This window comes from Gossypium hirsutum, chromosome A01, assembly GCF_007990345.1.
Source record: "Gossypium hirsutum isolate 1008001.06 chromosome A01, Gossypium_hirsutum_v2.1, whole genome shotgun sequence".
NCBI classification, from domain to species: Eukaryota; Viridiplantae; Streptophyta; class Magnoliopsida; order Malvales; family Malvaceae; genus Gossypium; species Gossypium hirsutum.
The window spans coordinates 102,663,543-102,669,316 of record NC_053424.1 but is presented as its reverse complement, the minus strand read 5'-3'; positions in this window follow the sequence as shown (position 1 = coordinate 102,669,316).

Here is a 5,774-nt window from a genome sequence, read left to right as displayed (position 1 = left end):
CTAGAAATTGAAAGAAAAGATCGACGAGCAGTTCATTCTCACAGCAATCTAGAAAATCTAGAAATATGAATCATCGTTCTCAGGTTTCGGCACGACAATCATATTGAAATTCTAAGAAGCAAAATGTGGGTCTTAAATCTCAGACTACTTTCGTGGCTAGTGTAGGGAATTCGAGATTTGTTAAGCCTGAGTGCCAACGGTGTGGTAGAAATCATTTTGGCCCATGTAGAGTGAATGAATGTTTTCGGTGTGGTTCTCCAGATCATTTTATTTGAGACTGCCCAAAGAGAGTTGAAAAAGAAAAATTTCAGAGTGTAAAAGCTAGTGGTGCAGACTTGAGAGGAAGATATTCGAGAAAAGCTAGAAATGAAGCAAGCAGCAAGAATGTAGTCAGAGATTCAGCAGCTAAACCTGAAGCAAGGGCTCCGGCTAGAACTTATGCCATAAGGCACGTGAAGATGCTTCATCACCTGATGTGATTACTGGTATACTTTCTCTTTATGATGTTAATGTTATTGCTTTGATTGATCCTAGTTCTACTCATTCATATGTGTGCATGAAATTGGTGTCTAGTATGAATATAGCTGTTGAGTACACAGAATTTATGATTAGAGTGTCGAATCCATTAGGCAAATGTGTGATAGTTGATAAAGTATGCAAGAAATGTCCTCTAATGATTCGGGGTCATTACTTTCCGGCCAACTTGATGTTGTTTCCGTTTGATGAATTTGATGTTATTTTGGGTATGGATTGGTTAATATTGCATGATGCTATAGTAAATTGCAAAGAAAAGGTTATAGAATTAAAGTGTGAAAGTGGTAAAATTCTGCGGGTTAAACCAGGCAAATCAGAGGCATTATCTAGTGTGATTTCTTCGATGTTGGCTCAGAGATATTTGAGGAAGGGTTATGAAGCTTATTTGGCGTATGTAATTAATACAAAAGAAATTGAAAAGAAAGTTGAATCAGTGCCGATTGTGTGTGAATTCGCGGATGTATTTCCAGAAGAGTTGCCGAGTTTGCCTCTAGTCAGGGAAGTAGAATTTGGTATTGAATTGATACCGGGAACAGCTCCGATCTCGATTGCTCCGTATAGAATGGCACCAGTAGAGTTGAAAGAATTAAAATCGTAATTGCAAGAGTTGACTGATAAAGGCTTTGTGAGACCAAATTTTTCACCTTGGGGTGCTCCCGTGTTATTTGTGAAAAAGAAGGATGGTTCTATGAGATTGTGTGTTGCCTATCGGCAATAAAACAAGGTGACAATTAAGAACAAGTATCCGTTGCCAAGAATTGATGATTTGTTTGATCAGCTAAAAGGAGCGACATGGTTTTCAAAGATTGACTTGAGATCTGGGTACTACCAGTTGTGAGTAAAAGAGTCGGATGTGCCTAAAACTGCTTTTAGAACAAGGTACAGTCGTTATGAATTTTTAGTTATGCCATTCGGGTTAACAAATACTCCTGCTGTGTTTATGGATTTGATGAATCGCATATTTCAGCCATACTTGGACAAATTTGTTGTGGTATTTATAGATGACATCTTAATTTATTCGAAAGATGAGACAGCGCATGCCGAACACTTGAAGATAGTTTTGCAAACTTTGAGAAATAAGCAGTTATATGCTAAGTTTAGTAAAAGTGAATTTTGGCTTCGGGAAGTTGCATTTTTGGGTCACATTGTTTCAGGTGATGGTATACAGGTTGATCCTAGTAAAATTTTGACCATTGTTGATTGGAAACCACCGAAAAATGTAACCGAGGTTAGAAGTTTCTTGGGGCTAGCTGGGTATTATCGACGGTTTGTAAATAGATTTTCTATAATTGCTGCTCCTATGACTAGACTACTTCGAAAGGATGTTAAATTTGAGTGGACGGAAGAATGTAAACAGAGTTTTGAAGAATTGAAAAAGTTATTAACTAAAGCACCGGTATTGGTTCAACCCGAATCAGGTAAAGAATTTGTGGTGTATAGTGATGCTTCTCGAAATGGCTTAGGATGTGTACTTATGCAAGAAGGAAAAATGGTGGCTTATGCTTCGAGGCAGTTAAAATCTCACGAAAGGAATTATCCTACTCATGATTTGGAATTGGCTACTATAGTGTTTGCTTTGAAGATTTGGCGACATTATCTGTATGATGAAAAGTGCCAATTATATACTGACCACAAAAATCTTAAGTACTGGATGTCACAAAAAGACTTGAATTTGAGACAGCGAAGATGGTTGGAGTTATTGAAAGATTACAAGCTTGTTATTGACTACTATCCGGGAAAAGCGAATGTGGTTGCCGATGCTTTAAGCAGAAAGTTGCTATTTTCTTTGAGAGCTATGAATACTCAGTTAAAGGTATCAGATGATGGTTCGATTCTAGCAGAGTTAAGAGCAAGAAAGATGTTTTTACAAGAGATTTTTGAAGCTCAGAAAAGCGATGAAGAATTGCAAGCCAAAAGAAAACAATGTGAGGTTGATACGAGGTCAGATTTTAGAATCGGTTCTGATGGTTGCTTGATGTTTAAAAACCGGATTTGTGTACCGAAAAATAATGAATTTATTCAAAAGATTTTGCATGAAGCACATAATGGTTGTTTGACAGTTCATTCGGGCAGTACGAAAATGTATAATGACTTGAAGAAAATGTATTGGTGGAGTAGAATGAAAAGAGATATCTCCGAGTTTGTATCAAAGTGCTTAATTTGTCAACAAGTGAAAGCTGAACACTAAGTACCTTTGGGACTACTCCAGCCTATCATGATTCCTGAATGGAAATGGGATCGGATTACTATGGATTTTGTATCAGGGTTGCCGTTAACTCCGGGGAAGAAAGATGCCATCTGGGTAATAGTTGACAGACTGACTAAATCGGCTCATTTTATTCCGGTACGTATGGATTATTCTCTTAATAAGTTGGCTGAATTGTATATCAGTGAGATTGTTAGACTTCACGGAATACCTTTGTCAATCATTTCAGATAGAGATTCGAGATTTACTTTACGATTTTGGAAAAAGTTGCAAGACACATTAGGTACGAAGTTAAATTTCAGTACTGCCTTTCATCCACAAACTGATGGACAGTCAGAGAGAGTGATTCAGATTCTTGAAGACATGCTCAGATGTTGTGTATTGGAATTTCAAGGTAGTTGGGAAAGGTATTTGCCGTGGTAGAATTTGCTTATAATAATAGTTATCAGACGAGTTTGAAGATGGCACCTTATGAAGCATTGTATGGTCGTAAATGTCGGACGCCATTGTATTGGACTGAACTCAAGGAAAATCATATTTATGGAGTTGATCTAATAAAAGAAACCAAAAAAAAAGTGAAAGTGATACTAGATTGTTTGAAAGCTGCTTCGGATAGACAGAAATCTTATACGGATTTAAAAACGAAAGGAAATCGAGTTTCAAGTTGGTGATAAAGTATTTTTAAAAGTGTCTCCATGGAAGAAAGTTCTTAGATTCAAACGGAAGGGCAAGTTGAGTCCGCGTTTTATTGGACCGTATGAAATAATTGAAAATTTTAGACAGTAGCTTATTGGCTAGCATTGCCATTTGAATTACAGAAGATGTATGATGTGTTCCGCGTATCTATGCTACGCCGGTATCGTTCGGATCCTTCACATATAATTTCACATACAGAAATTGAGCTACGACCGGATATGACTTACGAAGAAGAACCGATTAAGATTTTAGCTCGTGAGGTTAAGCAACTAAGAAATAAAAGTGTCACTCTCGTGAAAGTATTGTGGCAAAAGCATGGGGTAGAAGAGACTACATGGGAACCTGAGGAAACCATGAGAAATCAATACCCACACCTATTTGCTGGTAAGAATTTCGAGGACGAAAATCCTTAAAGGGGGGGAGAGTTGTAATATCCCGAATTAGGGCCTAATCAGAATAGTGGTTTCGTGACCACAAATCCGAGATAGAAATAATTATTTTATAATTATTTTGAATTTTATGATATGATTGCATGATTGTGTGAAAATTTCGTAACAAAATTCTATGCATAAAGTGCTTAAGTTGAAATTAGGGACTAAATCGAATAATTTGCAAAACTTCCATTCGAGAAGTTTTTAGTATGAAATTGCTTTAGAATATTAATGAGGAGGTCTTAAATAGAAATTTGACCAATTTCTAAAATTTTGGACAAAAATGGGCTTATACATGAAAATTTTCAAGGAAAGGTATTAAGGGTATTTTAGTCATTTTATAATTAAAATTAATTAAAAGAGAAATTAAGAACAAAATGTGTTCATCTTCTTCTTACCTTGGCCGAACCTTACCTCTCTCCATAGCTAGGGTTTCTTCAACTTCCAAGCTTCATAGTAAGTGATTTCAAGCCCCGTTTTTAATGATTTTTATGTTTTTAAAATCCCGGTAGCTCGATTTAGCTTATGCTAGCAATAATTCAACCTAGGTTTCATATTTGGAAAAATACCCATAGGTGAAATTTGTGTATTTTGGTGTTTTATGATAGAATATGAGGTTTTAAATTATGTTAGACAACTTGTGCTACTCGGTTTTAAGTGAAAACGAGTAAAAGGGCTTAATCGGTAAAAATACCTAATATTCATAAGTACATGTTAGAGTGTGAATTTGATGTTGCTATAGAAGGGAAAAATGATCAGCATGTCATAAAACATAAGAAAATAGGATGAGGTTTAATTTACGAGCCTTGGGGTAAAAGTGTAAATATGTGAAAGTTTAGGGGCCAACTTGTAATTTTTCCAAAGTTCGTACTAGGGGCTGTTTTTATGAATGTATGTATTAAATTTGGTATTATAGATCAAGAGAAACAAGATTCAAGTCGTGATCGAGGGAAAAACAAAGTTTACGAGGAATAGGCTCGATTGCTAAAATTTTGTATCGAGGTAAGTTCATGTGTAAATAAAGTAACATAATTTTTATTTTAAGTGATTTAATGTTATTTATATGATATGATATTTATTACCATGAAATATTATGCTTTGTGAATTATTGTTTGGTAATATGCAAATTATATGAATAACTTGATAACTATGATATGCTAGCAAATATCGGTTTATATATTTCGAAGAAGGGGATCAAAATGTGTAATTGAGAAGAATCCCTTTTGAACCTTGGGAATAGATTAGGGTACAAGTGACATGTCACTAGGATGGTTGAGTTCTTCGTTGAGTTGAGTCCGAGTTCGTGAGATGTAACTAGGCATCCGAGCTCGTTGAGTTGAGTCCGAGTTCACTTATGGATGCGAACGCCCGAGCTCGTTGAGTTGAGTGCGAGTTCGTTTATGGGCGGGTTACATGGTAGCTTTGCTACATAGATTCAAAAGCTATTGAGCTTGTTTAGCTATGAGTATAGCACTTACGTGCACGCTATCCGCGTATCCAAAATTATATTCCGATGTGTTCAACGGGAGAATCCTAAGAGAATATGGAGAATTCTTGAAACAAAAGTGATTTGATGATGAATGTGTTGAAGAAGTGAAAATGGACAGGTCTGAGTTTAATTCTTGGTTGAGAACTTGGTGAGACAAAATTGTGGTAAGATAGTAAGTATTCTTATGTTATGTGTGTCTTAATGATATTTATGTTGGATTGCGTGATCATGTTACTTATTATTTGCATGTGAACTTACTAAGCATTTATGCTTACTCCCTCCTTTTCATTCATTGTAGTTTTGAAAAGCCGACTTGAGTATCGGGATAGGTCGAAGGCTCGTTCACACTATCCGAAGACCTAAATTGGTAAAATGGCTTGTATATTTTGAATGTGGCATGTATAGCACTATACTCACT